Source organism: Schistocerca cancellata, chromosome 4, assembly GCF_023864275.1.
Source record: "Schistocerca cancellata isolate TAMUIC-IGC-003103 chromosome 4, iqSchCanc2.1, whole genome shotgun sequence".
Lineage (NCBI taxonomy): Eukaryota > Metazoa > Arthropoda > Insecta > Orthoptera > Acrididae > Schistocerca > Schistocerca cancellata.
In genome coordinates this window covers 546,469,237-546,486,671 of record NC_064629.1, presented here as the reverse complement: position 1 = coordinate 546,486,671, position 17,435 = coordinate 546,469,237, and positions in this window count along the sequence as shown.

Sequence of the window (17,435 nt, the reverse complement as noted above, 5' to 3'; positions counted from 1 at the left end):
TCCCATAACGTCGACAAATTTGGCATTTTTTTATCCAGTTTCCTTCTATTGCAATTTTGGCTGTAATACTTGCTGGTTTCGTTACTAATATCTTCTAATAGATCGTTCCAAATATATAATTCTACGATATCCACGACGCTCTGTGTATCTTTGGGAAATATGTGTGGACCCGGAGACCCTTCAAATTTATTATTGGTCCTCGGTAAAATAAAATCCCTCTTCTTCGTCTGATTCGTCCAAATCTGTGGGTAACCGTGGCGTTGGCCGAATTCTTCTTGGACGTATTTCACTATCTTCCGACGATTCTGCTTCACTTTCATTTTTTTGATATCCATTGTCTTCTTCCCAATCGGCCAAGTCGTCCGGAACGTCAGGCAAGACGTCCGCGCATTCATCGTAAATAATCGAATCGTCTCTTTCGTTTGCCATGATGAAAGTGTACAAGTACTTATAAAAACAAAACAAAAAAAACTTGTTGACGTGTGTAACTTACTGTTTCCTAAACAAAACACCAACAGAATGAAAAAGATACTAAAGTGCTGTCGCCGGCGACTGCGCGATACTGTGCTCACGACTGCACTATGGTGTCGCCGAACGGCAAAGTGCTAATGTACCCCAGCATACTGTGTAAGAATGTACTGTATAAGACTCAGAAGTTCATCTAAAATGCAAGGTCATTTACTCAGCAGCCAACGATACAATCAGATTGGTAGCAGTGCTAAAGTTCCCAAAGATGAAGTTGCTGTTGCTTCGAAATCAGTTGCAAATAATATGTTTGTCAGCATGGTCATCTTCCACAATAGCTGTAGTATATCAATTAATTGTAGTTCGTTTCTCCCGTCTTTACGCATTACAATTTAAGAGTGGTTTGCACCAAATGCTTTTCAATTTTACTTAGAACGCATCATCAGTGGTTGTTCTCTAAATACTGTATACAGAATGAATTTCAACAAGTTTGCTATTTATAGATCAAAAACAGTTCTCTTCATGAATTTGGTATCAAGTACATGTCTAGAGTTCCCTTCTACGAGGTCACAAATTGATCTTCTATTCCCCCACCCTCAATGTAGCCGGCCGCTGTGGCCGAGCGGCTCTAGTTGCTTCAGTCTGTAACCGCGCGACGCTACGGTCGCAGGTTCGAATCCTGCCTCGGGCATGGATGTGTGTGATGTCCTTAGGTTGGTTAGGTTTAATTAGTTCTAAGTTCTAGGGGACTGATGACCACAGATGTTAAGTCCCATAATGCTCAGAGCCATTTAGTATTAATTTAAAGTTGTTAAGTAAGCTATTAAGTAACAATGCTCCACAGCTGGAGCTGTCATCTGTCTACCACAATGAAGACCCTGTCCCACGTGCAACATGTTGTCAGTAGGTGCTGGACAATGTCGATTTCAGTGTCTACACCGTCAGTGACTGGAATAGTTTTCACAGCATGAATGGTATCAAGTGCACTGCCAAGCCTAAGCTCTCCCGATACTGCGACACAGGTCAAGCAATGCATTAAAGCATATTACTCTTCTAGATTTGAACATGATCGATCCTGTTCCCTCAGACATATTGGCACCTACCTTGCAAGGTATACTTTGGGGTTGTTGTAAGACGCTCCAGTCACTGTAGCCCACGCAACAAGTACCGGCAATTCCTGAATCGAAAATGTGATCTAGCACTAATACAATTAACGGTGAGGGCAGTGCAGTAACTTTCTGGTCATTCATTAATTCACCACCAAGTGACTACAGTATGGTTATGGGGCTTTACAGTTTGCTGTCAACGACAAACGGCAGCATGAATCTCTTTCCTACCAGCACTACGTAGGTCACTGACAACATCATACTTACAAATTAAGCACTCCTCAGCCGTTGTTTCTAGGAACATATTTTACATAAAAGCTCACTAGCAACTGCAAATAAGTACTCGCTTAATGAACTAAAAACAACTCCGCTATACGAGGTGCATTCAAGTTCTAAGGCCTCCGATTTTTTTTCTAATTAACTACTCACCCGGAATCGATGAAACTTGCGTTACTTCTCGACGTAATCACCCTGCAGACGTACACATTTTTCACAACGCTGACTCCATGATTCCATGGCAGCGGCGAAGGCTTCTTTAGGAGTCTGCTTTGACCACTGGAAAATCGCTGAGGCAATAGCAGCACGGCTGGTGAATGTGTGCGGCCACGGAGAGTGTCTTTCATTGTTGGAAAAAGCCAAAAGTCACTAGGAGCCAGGTCAGGTGAGTAGGGAGCATGAGGAATCACTTCAAAGTTGTTATCACGAAGAAACTGTTGCGTAACATTAGCTCGATGTGCGGGTGCGTTGTCTTGGTCAAACAGCACACGCGCAGCCCTCCCCGGACGTTTTTGTTGCAGTGCAGGAAGGAATTTGTTCTTCAAAACATTTTCGTAGGATGCACCTGTTACCGTAGTGCCCTTTGGAACGCAATGGGTAAGGATTACGCCCTCGCTGTCCCAGAACATGGACACCATCATTTTTTCAGCACTGCCGGTTACCCGAAATATTTTGGTGGCGGTGAATCTGTGTGCTTCCATTGAGCTGACTGGCGCTTCGTTTCTGAATTGAAAAATGGCATCCACGTCTCATCCATTGTCACAACCGACCAAAAGAAAGTCCCATTCATGCTGTCGTTGCGCATCAACATTGCTTGGCAACTTGCCACACGGGCAGCCATGTGGTCATCCGTCAGCATTCGTGGCACCCACCTGGATGACACTTTTCGCATTTTCAGGTCGTCATGCAGGATTGTGTGCACAGAACCCACAGAAATGCCAACTGTGGAGGCGATCTGTTCAACAGTCATTCGGCGATCCCCAAAACAATTCTCTCCACTTTCTCGATCATGTCGTCAGACCGGCATGTGCGAGCCCGCGGTTGTTTCGGTTTGTTGTCACACGATGTTCTGCCTTCATTAAACTGTCGCACCCACGAACGCACTTTCGACACATCCATAACTCCATCACCACATGTCTCCTTCAACTGTGGATGCATTTCAATTGGTTTCACACCACGCAAATTCCGAAAACGAATGATTTCACGCTGTTCAAGTAAGGAAAACGTCGCCATTTTAAGTATTTAAAACAGTTCTCATTCTCGCCGCTGGCGGTAAAATTCCATCAACCGTACGGTGCTGCCATCTCTGGGACGTATTGACAATGAACGTGGCCTCATTTTAAAACAATGCGCATGTTTCTATCTCTTTCCAGTCCGGAGAAAAAAGATCGGAGGCCTTAGAACTTGGAATGCACCTCGTATAAGCGTAAGTTCAGTGAAGTTATTTAGTATGCTTAGATAAAAGAACTGGACAGGAAATGCTGGGAGGTACATTCTCTCAGCAAACTGAAAAGCGAGCACCGCTCGTGACGAAGGAAATTATATTTCCGGGAAAAACGGCACAGTTTTTGTACAGGAACAGTAAGAATCAATTGGTCCTTTAACAGTGTAGAAAAGCGTGTAGTCATTTACGTAGAATCTGTTCATATACTTTTCTTGCGTTAGTATTATAACTGCAGCTAGCATCTCATATCTGTATTCAATGTAGTGTTAAAAAGCTCCGTCCGAACAGGCAATGAAGGCCCACCGTGTCATCCTCAGACCACAGGCGTCACTGGATGCGGATGGAGGGGCGTGTGGTCAGCACACCGCTCTCCCTGCCGTATGTCAGTTTACGAGAGCGGAGCCGCTTCTTCTCAATCAAGTAGTTCCTCAGTTTGCCTCACAAGGGCTGAGTGCACCCCGCGTGCCAGCAGCGCTCGACAGACTGGATGGTCACCCAACAAAGTGCTGGCCCAACCCAACAGCGCTTAACTTCGGTGATCTGACGGGAACCGGTGTTACCACTGCGGCAAGGCCGTTGGCAATGTAATGTTAATATGCTCTGTGGAAAATAAAGATCCAACTGGTAGCATCTGTGCTTTTCGTCACCAGTTTCATAATAGTCCAGTCACATCAGACAAAACATTGGCCCAATCCAGACATTAAAAAGATAGCTGAAAATTGACAGAAACGCTCAAGATGATGTCCAGATCAAAGTGCCAAAAAATCTGCTTTGCGGAAAATCCGCCAGCTTGGAATTTTCGAGTTTTAATCATAGTAAATTACCAAGCGTTCGATTTACTTCATTTTTGCGTCAGATTGTTTGTTTTGCTATGTCTGATAACCAAAACGAAGACAAAAATTTCAAAATGGTTCAAATGGCTCTGAGCACTATGGGACTCATCTGTTGTGGTCATAAGTCCCCTAGAACTTAGAACTACTTAAACCTAACTAACCTAAGGACAGCACACAACACCCAGCCATCACGAGGCAGAGTAAATCCCTGACCCCGCCGGGAATCGAACCCGGGAACCCAGGCGTGGGAAGCGAGAACGCTACCGCACGACCACGAGATGCGCGCTGACAAAAATTTAAACGCTAAACTAATCGGTTACTGTGGTTAAAAAGATAACTTAAAGAAAAAAAAAGTTTGACTCTTGCCTCTGTGTCTCAAACGGTGAAGATCAAAGACACTACCGTCGAAATAAATCCAAATCAACTTTCTCATCGGATGACCTTGGAGAATACCCGAAATACGAACTAGCAGCAAGGTCTCCTGCTCTGACGGGATGTTGATGTGTAAAAGCACGAAATCTGCATTAACCGACGTTCTCGAAGAGATGGCGCCGCCCAAGCATTACATTTCATACAACGTATGTTTACAATCGATGGTGGGTTCCTGCTGCATTGGGTCTTGTGCTCGCGTGCAGCAAATTACAGCTAACTCTGCCTCCAGTACGTCAGGTACATCAATAACTACTTCGGTCGCGACATTGCAGTGATCATCGACGGCTACAATTCTCCAAGTACCGAGCAAGAAGAACACACCAAAAGAAACGCGAGGGGAGCGTGGCAGAGGCTGTAATTGGCGATGCTACAGCATCAACATCTCCTCAAGGAACCTTTTCTGAGAATTAAAAAAAAAAGTGCGCTCATCGCTCTGTTACCGAGACACTTGACACAAGCTGGAAACGAGGTAATTCAATCTCCCGGGGAATCGGGTATTGTGGTCGTCGAGACTATTAGGCATAATGCCAACAACGGTGCGTTGTCAGTGATAGTAGAGGAAGACACCGACTTTCTCGTCCTAATGGCCACTAGATCCAACGCTGGAATTAACCTCCGAAAGCTAATACCAGAAACGAAAAACGCCAAACCCCGGTCCTGAACAGTGAACAGCTTATCGCGTCCGCTGGAGATTTTCGTAACATCCTTCATTTTCTCCACGCAGCAACTGGATGCGACAAAACTTCTGCTCCTTTCAGAAAAGGCAATAAAGGAAAGACCAAGAAGCTCAAAGACGACCCCTGTTTAAAGGGAAGAAAAAAAAAAAGGCTCTGAGCGCTGTGGGACTTAACATCTGAGGTCATCAGTCCCCTAGAACTTAGAACTACTTAAACCTAACTAACCTAAGGACGTCACACACATCCATGCCCGAGGCAGGATTCGAACCTGCGACCGTAGCGGTCGCGCGGTTTCAGACTATAGCGCCTAGAATCGCTCGGCCACACCGGCCGGCTTAAAGGGAAGAGTTTCTGTCTGCAACAAACTGGATGCTACACACGAGGAAATCGCAGCAGCTGGAGAATGTTTCCTTTTAGCTTTGTACGGCTGTGATGTTGAAGACAGCCTAAACATCGCCAGACATCAGCTGTACTACAGGACTATTGCGAAGCAGTCCGTCAAGGAAACATTTTGTTTGGCCGCATTTCCACCAAGATCCACAACGGCCAAACAGCATTCGTATCGAGTTCACTTCAAGGTGACCAAAGCATTGGCATCATTAATTTCGTTTAATATAACCAAATCCCTCGGATCTATAACTGATTTGCATGATTAACTTCAGGTTCAGGTGTGGTCGGGAAATCACCCTCCAGAAAAAGAAGGATGTTGGCGCGAGCATACCGGTCAGTCGAAACTAATTCCGACTGAAGACGAACCAGCACTGAAGCAAGTACTTTACATTACATCCTACAATTGTAAATCTGGTTGCAAAAACAAATGTGTATGCAGGATAAGCGGCTTACATTGTACGGGAATGTGCGGCTACTGTGCTGACCACAGGTGCACAGATCAGATGCACTTCACAGACTCTGACATCGAAGACGACGTCGAAACTCTGATTGACGCCTTTACATAAAATCAGTAAATAACCACAAAACGTAAAAGGTCCTCTCCATTGTTTTCCCATTTTTATAAAGTCAAACTCAGTACAAGGTTTTTTTTCAGATAACTACTTCCTGTCACTAATTTACCAGCCAGGTTAGCCGAGAGCGCTAACGCGCTGCTTCCTGGACTCGGGTACGCGCTCAGGCCCCAGATGGAATCTGCCCGGCGGATTAACGGGGGTCGGTGTGTCGGCCAGCCCGGATGTGGTTTTTAGGCGGTTTTCCACATCCCGCTAGATGAATACCGGGCTGGTCGCCCAGTCCCGCCTCAGTTATACAACTCTCAGACATTTGAAAAAAAAAAAAAAGTTCAAACGTGTGTGAAATCTTATGGGACTTAACTTGGTTCAAATGGCTCCGAGCACTATGGGACTTAACTTCTGAGGTCATCAGTCCCCTAGAACTTAGAACTACTTAAACCTAACTAACCTAAGGACATCACACACATCCATGCCCGAGGCAGGATTCGAACCTGCGACTGTAGCGGTCGCGCAGTTCCAGACTGTAGCACCTAGAACTGCTCGGCCACCTCGGCCAGCTGGGACTTATTGCTAAGGTCATCAGTCCCTAAGCTTACACACTAGTTAACCTAAATTATCCTAAGGACAAACACACACACCCATGCCTGAGGGAGGACTCGAACCTTTGCCGGGACCAGCCGAGACATCTGAAGACGTTCGCACTATTTGATGGCTTCCACTAGACACAGACAGCTGGGGTACACTCATTTCGTCCTGGGGGGTTTGGGGTACGGACAGGAAGGGCACCCGGCCACCCTCTGTCACTAACATTGCCAAATTCCGTAGTACCAAGGCCGAACCCGTGCTGCAGTGGGACAAAGGCCACAAGGAAATGATGATGACTTCCTGTCACTAATTTATGGCCAATGAGTGAGCATCGCTTCGGCGAACTATTCGAGTTTACAGCCGCTCTGTCCACATTAATTAAAATCAATGCTTTTCCCAAGTGAAGTATTTAAATTGCATTTTTACTGTACGTTAAATCATTACTCCTGCTGAAAATAATATCAACTACACATGATTAAATGTTGCAAAATTTTAGATCAATTTTTTTCAACACTAGTTGACTTAAAATAAACATCATTATTTCTTGAAAAGCAGAACTGGACTACAGTAAATAATTTTATCGTTTTAGACGATAGCGGTGCGTAAACGCATTAATTCGGCTCAGAATTGGACCCAATTGAACGCTCGTTCTAATTACTATGGCTAAAACTGGAATATTGCAAGAGGCTGGTGCTCTTTACAAGATAGCGGATTTTCTCCAAGATGGATTTTTTGGGACTTTTGGGATTCTGACCTGGTCATTGTACTGAACGTTTCTGCCAAGTTTCAGCTTGTTTTTTAAAATGTCCAGCTTAAAGCCTAATTTCATGGGACTGTACGGCGAGTGGGGAACGGTCGGTATAACTTTATAAGATACCTAGTAGTGGTTTATCGTGATGTAGTGGAGAAGGAAGAGTGGGAATGTCCATCAAACCAATTACGAACAGTTGTGTCCCAGTGACATGGAGCATTGTCATCCGTAAAAATTCCATCCTTTTTTGGGAACGTGAAGTTCTTGAAGGGCGGCAAATGATCTCTAAGTAGCCAAACATAACAATTTCCAGTTAATGATCGTTTCAGTAAGACCAGATGACCCAGTCCGTTCCACGTAAACACAGCCCACACCATTATGGAGCCACCACCACCTGGCACAGTACCTTGTTTACAATTTGCGTCTATGACTTCGCGGGGTCTACGCCATACTCGAACGCTACCGTCAGCTCTTACTAAATGAAATCGGGACTCATCTGACAAGACCACGGTTTTCCACTAGTCTACAGTCCAACCGATATAGTCACGAGCCCAGGAGGGTCGCTGCAGGCGATGTCGCGCTATTAGCAGAGGCACTGGCCTCGGTCGTCTGCTGCCATAGGCCGTTAACATACGTTCGTCGTGCGTCGCACATTGATTTCTGCGGTTATTTCTCAAACTGTTTCTCGTCCGTTAGTACTGACAAATCAACCGCCAACGCCGTTGCTCTCGGTCGTTGAGTGAAGGCTGTCGGCTACTGCGTTGCCTGCGAAGTGGTATTGTCGGCACACTCTTGACACTGTGGATGCCGGAATACTGAATTCCCTAAAGATTGCCGAAATGGAATATCCAATGCGTCTAGCTCCATCTACCATTTCGCGTTCAAAGTCGGTTAATTCCCGTCGTCCGGCGACTGTCGTGTTGGAAACCTTTTCACATGAATCATCTGAGTACAAACGACAGATCCGCCAATGCACTGAGGTCTTATACCTTGTGTGCGCGATGCTACAGCTATCTGTGTATGTTCTTATCACTATCCCATGGCTTTTGTCACCTCAGTGCAGATGTTGTACACATATTTAATATTTGCTATTAACCCATTTCATTCGACAATAAACATCAATTTTATATAATTAAAACACAGTAATCTGCGATTTTACCATCAACCGCAATGCGGAAACTAGCCCTAGAGAAAAAGTGAGTAGCGGCTTTTTTTGTAGGAAATTTAAAATAATTTAGTAGTGTACTAGAAAACATTTTCGCTAGAAGCCACAGTTTCCGACATGTTAAAGAAAAACATAAAAAGATAGCTTTTAAACGCCATCTACCATAGTCGCCCCCCCCCCCCCCCAATGGTCACACCCCATCGGCCAGGGTTTACGATATGTTGCTAATGACACTCCCCCGCCCCCCCCCCTCCCCTCCACCCTACAACTTCACAAAAATTACAACCACACGATTTTTTTGTCCCAGCCGACCTTTTCTGGTTGAGTGGGCTGTGCTATTACACTGTGGGAGATGGGTCGGCGCAGCTCGCACGGTGCCATTTCCGGCGGAGAGAAACCTGCGGCGCGCGCTTGCGCCAGCCGGCGCCTATTGCAGGCGTTACGCAAGCGCTGGCCGGATTAGCGCCGTTGCCTAAACAGCGGCCTCGGAGCTCGCCTGCTTTCACGTGGCGCCGCGACATTTGCGCAGCCACAACCACAACCACGCTCGGGCAGCCGCCAGCAGCGGACACAGCGTTCTCGTATGCGGGTAACAGGTTGCTACTGTCTCTGCCCCAAATATTATTTACCATTACGCCCACCTTTAACGGGACATATATGCCTACGATTTGAATCATAACAACTGTAAAATATGTAGACAGGTGTTTGAAAAAGCGTAGGCTTCTATCGAGCTCGGGTAGCTCAGTCTGTAGAGCATTTGTCCGCGAAATGCGAAGGTCCCGAGTTGGAGTCCCGGTCCAGTACGCGGTTTTAATCTGTTAGGAATTACACTACTGACCATTAAAACTGCTACACCAAGAAGAAATGCAGATGATAAATGGGTATTTTTTTGGACAAATATATTATACTATAACTGACATGTGATTACATTTTCACGCAATTTGGGTGCGTAGATCCTGAGAAATCAGTACCCAGAACAACCACCTCTGGCCGTAGTAACGGCCTTGATACGCCTGGGCATTGAGTCAAACAGAGATTGGATGGCGTGTACAGGTACTGCTGCCGATACAGCTTCAGCACGATACCACAGTTCATCAAGAGCAGTGACTGGCGTATTGCGACAAGCCACTTGCTCGGCCACCATTGACCAGACGTTTTCAGATGGTGAGAGATCTGGAGAATGTGCTGGCCAGGGCAGCAGTCGAACATTTTCTGCATCCAGAGATGCCCGTACAGAACCTGCAACATGCGGTTGTGCATTATCCTGCTGAAATGTAGGGTTTCACAGGGATCGAAAGAAGGGTAGAGCCACGGGTCGTAACACATCTGAAATGTAACGTCCACTGTTTAAAGTGCCGTCAGTGCGAACAAGAGGTGACCGAGACGTGTAACCAATGGCACCTCATACCATCACGCCGGGTGATACGCCAGTATGGCGATGACGAATACGCGCTTCCAATGTGCGTTCACCGCGATGTCGCCAAACACGGATGCGACCATCATGATGCTGTAAACAGAACCTGGATTCATCCGAAAAAATGACGTTTTGCAATTCGTGCACCCAGGTTCGTCGTCGAGTACACCGTCGCAGGCGCTCCTGTCTGTGATGCAGCGTCAAGGGTAACTGCAGCCATGGTCTCCGAGCTGATAGTCCATGCTGCTGCAAACGTCGTCGAACTGTTCGTGCAGATGGTTGTTGTCTTGCAAACTTCCCCATGTGTTGACTCAGGGATCGAGACGTGGCTGCACGATCCGTTACAGACATGCGGATAAGATGCCTGTCATCTCGACTGCTAGTGATACGAGGCCGTTGAGATCCAGCATGCCGTTCCGTATTACCCTCCTGAACTCACCGATTCCATATTCTGCTAACAGTCATTGGATCTCGACCAACTCGAGCAGCAATGTCCCGATACGATAAACCGCAATCGCGATAGGCTACAATCCGACCTTTATCGAAGTCGGAAACGTGATGGTATGCATTTCTCCTCCTTACACGAGGCATCACAACAACGTTTCACCAGGCAACTCCGGTCAACTGCTGTTTGTGTATGAGAAATCGATTGGAAACTTTCCTCATGTCAGCACGTTGTAGGAGTCGCCACCGCCGTCAACCTTGTGTGAATGCTCTGAAAAGCTGATCATTTGCATATTACAGCATCTTCTTCCTGTCGGTTAAATTTCGCGTCTGTAGCTCGTCATCTTCGTGGTGTAGTAATTTTAATGGCCAGTAGTGTATAAAGGAAAATGTTTGATTAAGTTAACAGAGAAAAACTGTCGAGCATAATGAAGACAGAAGTGTGTGCACTCCATTTAATAAATAATTTAATAAATCCGTGCGAAAACACAGTAATCACGTTTACCTCGCAGAGCATGCACGGAGAATGAACGCCGAAGATTCTTTCGGGTACAGCCGCGTGGGAGTGCTGTTAGCAGTCTGACATTGACAATACGAGGGGGGAAGCAGTGGTTGTACTGACAGAAAATGTGGCTGAACGCGCAAGCAAAATGATAAAGCTAACAAGTACACCTACCCAAGGGATACACTTAGAATTTGATCGGCTTTCAAGATGTTGTAGTGTAGAGCAAAAGAGGGGACATTTTTTTATATGTGCTCATGTGGCAGTTAAGACGGTGAAACACTGCCTTGAAAAAAATTGAGTTTAATATTTCTGAATGAGTACCGTTGAAACGGTAACAGATATAAATAAAACTTCAATTAAAAGTTCTATGGTTTTTAGTGTGCGTTACAACGGTGCACGCAGATCTGTCGAAAAAGTCGTTTTTTTTCAGAAATCCTCTCCCGTCCCAGTATTTTGTTTTTCATTTCGACATTTGACTAAGCAATACCAAATTCGATGATATATGTTGAAGTGGTATTCCCAAGACTCATTAGTCAGAAATAAGTTAGAAACATCTCTATATCGCTCTACTTATGCGCAATATGTGTCCACTTTGTTGCCAATTGTCATATTGGGCTTCTTAGGAAATCTTTCCCAGATACATACACTCCTGGAAATTGAAATAAGAACACCGTGAAATCATTGTCCCAGGAAGGGGAAACTTTATTGACACATTCCTGGGGTCAGATACATCACATGATCACACTGACAGAACCACAGGCACATAGACACAGGCAACAGAGGATGCACAATGTCGGCACTAGTACAGTGTATATCCACCTTTCGCAGCAATGCAGGCTGCTATTCTCCCATGGAGACGATCGTAGAGATGCTGGATGTAGTCCTGTGGAACGGCTTGCCATGCCATTTCCACCTGGTGCCTCAGTTGGACCAGCGTTCGTGCTGGACGTGCAGACCGCGTGAGACGACGCTTCATCCAGTCCCAAACATGCTCAATGGGGGACAGATCCGGAGATCTTGCTGGCCAGGGTAGTTGACTTACACCTTCTAGAGCACGTTGGGTGGCACGGGATACATGCGGACGTGCATTGTCCTGTTGGAACAGCAAGTTCCCTTGCCGGTCTAGGAATGGTAGAACGATGGGTTCGATGACGGTTTGGATGTACCGTTCACTATTCAGTGTCCCCTCGACGATCACCAGTGGTGTACGGCCAGTGTAAGAGATCGCTCCCCACACCATGATGCCGGGTGTTGGCCCTGTGTGCCTCGGTCGTATGCAGTTCTGATTGTGGCGCTCACCTGCACGGCGCCAAACACGCATACGACCAACATTGGCACCAAGGCAGAAGCGACTCTCATCGCTGAAGACGACACGTCTCCATTCGTCCCTCCATTCACGCCTGTCGCGACACCACTGGAGGCGGGCTGCACGATGTTGGGGCGTGAGCGGAAGACGGCCTAACGGTGTGCGGGACCGTAGCCCAGCTTCATGGAGACGGTTGCGAATGGTCCTCGCCGATACCCCAGGGGCAACAGTGTCCCTAATTTGCTGGGAAGTGGCGGTGCGGTCCCTTACGGCACTGCGTAGGATCCCACGGTCTTGGCGTGCATCCGTGCGTCGCTGAGGTCCGGTCCCAGGTCGACGGGCACGTGCACCTTCCGCCGACCACTGGCGACAACATCGATGTACTGTGGAGACCTCACGCCCCACGTGTTGAGCAATTCGGCGGTACGTCCACCCGGCCTCCCGCATGCCCACTATACGCCCTCGCTCAAAGTCCGTCAGCTGCACATACGGTTCACGTCCACGCTGTCGTGGCATGCTACCAGTGTTAAAGACTGCGATGGAGCTCCGTATGCCACGGCAAACTGGCTGACACTTAGTGATGGGGAGCTCGTGAATGAGTCGTTCAAATGAACGCTTCACTTCAGTGAAGTGTGAACTAACCACTCAATTTCAATGAACTGGTACTTCAAACTCTTCACAGATAGCACACTCCACACTTTTTCCTAGTTCACTCACTCTCTTCCCCTCTCCCTCTCCCACTACATCGGCGCTACGTCACTCATCCTCCCTTCACTTCAGTCCTCCCTCTGCTGCCTGTCGACGAATCGCGCGGTGTTTGTGGGGAACGATAGGTTTATTAGGGGTTGGGGTGGTGAGGGGCGAGGGGAAGGCAGTGTCAGCTGCTAGGTGCAGTGCTGACATTACTCGTGACTATTTGTGGAGTTATACTTCGCGTCTACGGGTAGCCTACCGTTGGCAGCGCTTGCAGACAAATGAATATTAAAGATATAAACCATGGAGGTTATTCTACCTCCATGATATAAACGAAGGGGCTGGCTGTGTGAGCACGCACAGCCAACATGAAAATAAAAGGTTTGTTAATAACACTGAAAGATGGATTTTACGTGAAATCGTACCAATGACTACAGGTGACAGTTTACGTTTTGAATCTGGAGGGTTATTATTCTCAACAAAAATAAAATCTACAGGAAAACTTCTGAATAATTACTTAACGTAGGTATATAGACTGTGACAGTGGTAAACATACTCATTCTATTTTTGATTAAATTTTACAACGAACATTAAAATTGGACTGCATTTCGTTGGTAGCCCTATTTTTCAGTTCATGAATACAACAAATAATATTTCACTTGGCAGATAAAGACTTTTTTGGACGCTTCATGAGAAAATTTCGAGCAAGATTAAATGTAATACCTTCTTTATATGTGACAGGCTTCTCTGTTTATCTTTCCTTTGTCCCCTTCGACTATGCTCTATTTAAATTAACTCAGACGCTGAAAGAGCATAAAACGTTGCGTGCATGTTACTGCATAGTTCGGCCATCTGTCGGTAAAATTATGAAGTATTACGAAGCTTCATTGTACGAGCGAGGCGAAGCGAGCGTAGCAGCGGCTGAGCGGCGAACTGGGCAACTTCGACAGGCTTCCGTACTTCACGAATGAACTACTTCATTTGAACGCTTCACGGGAAAGAGTGAAATGAATGAAGTAGTTCACTGGAATGAACGAGTTCGACCCATCTCTACTGACACTGACGGCGGCGGTGCACAAATGCTGCGCAGCTAGCGCCATTCGACGGCCAACACCACGGTTCCTGGTGTGTCCGCTGTGCCGTGCGTGTGATCATTGCTTGTACAGCCCTCTCGCAGTGTCCGGAGCAAGTATGGTGGGTCTGACACACCGGTGTCAATGAGTTCTTTTTTCCATTTCCAGGAGTGTATATTCTGAATGTATATTATACATATATTGTTCTATTTTTTATTTTAGTTTTATGAAATATAAAATGTCTTGTGTTTTCTTTCTTACATTTAATGTATTTTTTGGTTGTTTCCAAGTTACAACCTTTTCAGATTATTGTATATTTGAAACAGTTTATGCATTATTACTGTAGCATTATTGTGTGTTCATATGTTCAAATGTCTGTGAATTCCTAAGGGACGAAACTGCATAGGTCATCGGTCCCTAGACTTACACACTACTTAAACTAACTTACGCTAAGAACAACACACACACCCATGCCCCAGGGAGGACTCGAACCTCCGGCGGGAGTGTGACATGACGCCTCAAACCACGCGGCCACTCCGCTCGGCCGTTATTGTGAATCTCTACAAAAATGAGGAAGCGCAGAATTTTTCTGGTAAAAAGAAATGTTGACTGAACTTTGATCTCGAAAAACACATTTCGACAAATCTGGGTGCACCATTGTAGCGTATATTAAGAACCGTACAACTTCTATTTGAATTTTTATGTATATCTGTCAGCGTTTCAACGCTATTGATGCAGAAATTTTAAAATCAGTTTTTTTCAAGGGAGTGCTTCACGCTCTTAGCGGCCATATGAGAACGTATAAAAAAATATGTGTCTCTTATTTTGCTCTATACTACAACATGTTCAAAGCCGATGAAAATCAAAGTGTATCCCTTGGATAGATTTACCTGTGAGTTAGTTGATGGTTTGAAAATTTCGGAAGCAGGGACACGATGCCGAGCAGAGAAGAATTCTAGTAGCAGCTACAAAGCAGGACTAGAGTGCAGAAAATAAATATTCCATTGTCTATATGGATAAATTTGTTATTGTGCAGCTACTTCTGCGATATTGTGAACAGTACAACGAAATATCAACTTTGTGAATACTTCACAGCTTTTACCTCACAGAGCTGAACTTCAAGACTCGCAAAGAAAACCTGTGAACAGTTGTTCTGTCTGTGGGACTGGGTCATGATCCGTGGGACGTGGTCATGATCTGAGCTTGCCGTATAGTGATCTCTACCTGAAAAACACCAGTAACGTTAGACATACCCAGTACCGACAACATTATTCATCTGTAGGGGTGGATTTTTTCTGTACTGAAAATATAGAAGTTAAGCTCGTATAAGGATGAAATTTAAATCAACATACACCATAGACATCTCAATTCTGGGATATTAGTTTGGTATGTTTCGGTCAAGGTGTTCATGATGTAATGCTACGAGTGCGAGCTGAAAAGTAATGCCTTCGAACATTTCTATTAAAATTCGTAAAGCTTATTAAATAAAACAAAAGTTATTAACATACCACTTCTTTATTCCTCATGTCTACATATTTATTTCTCAACATAATCACCCTGGCGACGAACACATTTCTCCCAGTGAAAGACCAGTTTTTCGATACGGTCACTGTAGAACTTTGTTGACGGAGATACAACCCCACCTCTGTTTGCACCGCTTCGTCACTATGAAAGTGAAGTCCTCGACGGTGTTCTTTAACTTTGACTACAGATGAAAATCGGATTGGGCCTAGTAGGGACCTTAAGACTTGGCAGTGAACCCAAGGCGTCGAACTGTTGCAGATGCCGCATCGCTCGTGTTTGGTCCGGTTTTGCCATGCTGAAGGAGAGGGTGCTCCAAGTGTGGACGAACTCTTCGAATTCGAAACTTGATTACAGCACGCTGTTTCTCACGCACCGACACCGTTGCGTTCCACACCGCTGTGTTACAAGCTGTGATTCTGAGCCTTCTAGTGCCAGAGGGCTGCAAATACGTACATTCAGGCTCATAAATTAAGGATAATTGCAAACCACACAACGTGGCACTACACAAAACTGGCGCTAATAGTATAGGCACATGGGGAACACACACGACATAGATCTGTAAGTCCACAGTATTGGTGATAAGTTGAGAAAACCGTCCCGAAACACATGTGCTACAAAACGCCACTGTTTCCTGCGCATGTACTCCGACATCAATATGGGATATGATCACCATGCACACGTACACAGGCCGCACAATGGGTTGGTATACTCTGGATCAGGTGGTCGAGCAGCTGCTGGGGTATAGCCTCCCATTCTTGCACCAGTGCCTGTCGGACCTCCTGAAGTGTCGTAGAGGTTTGAAGACGTGCAGCGATATGTCGGCCGAGAGCATCCCAGACGTGCTCGATGGGGTTTAGGTCTGGAAAACAGGCAGGCCACTCCATTCGCCTGATATCTTCTGTTTCAAGGTACTCCTCCACGATGGCAGCTCGGTGGGGCCGTGCACTATCATCCATCAGGAGGAAGTTGGGACGCACTGCACCCTGAAAAGGTGGACATACTGGTGAAAAATGACGTCCCGATACACCTGACCTGTTACAGTTCCTCTGTCAAAGACATGCAGGGGTGTACGTGCACCAATCGTAATCCCACCCCACACCATCAAACCACGACCTCCATACAAGTCCTTTTCAAGGACATTAAGGGGTTGGTATCTGGTTCTTGGTTCACGCCAGATGAAAACCCGGCGAGAATCACTGTTCAGACTATATCTGGACTCGCCCGTGAACATAACCTGGGACCACTATTCCAATGACCATGTACTGTGTTCTTGACACCAGGCTTTCAAGCGTGTGTGAATTCCTAAGGGACCAAACTGCTGAGGTCATCGGTCCCTAGACTTACACACTACTTAAACTTACTTATGCTAAGAACAACACACACGCCCATGCCCGAGGGAGGATTCGAACCTCCGGCGGGAGGGGCCGCGCAGTCCGTGACAGGACGCCTCAAACCGCACGGCCACTCCGCGCGGCGACACCAGGCTTTACGGGCTCTCCTGTGACTAGGGGTCAGTGGAATGCACCTTGCATGTATCTGGGCGAATAAATCATGTCTGTTCAGTCGACTGTAGACTGTGTGCCTGGAGACAACTGTTCCAGAGGCTGCGGTAAGATCCCGAGCAAGGCTACCTGCAGTACTCCGTGGCCATCTGCGAGTACTGATGGTGAGATATCGGTCTTCTTGTTGTGTTGTACACTGTGTATGTCCCGTACTGTAGCGCCTGGATACGTTTCCTGTCTGCTGGAATCGCTGCAATAATCTTGAGATCACACTT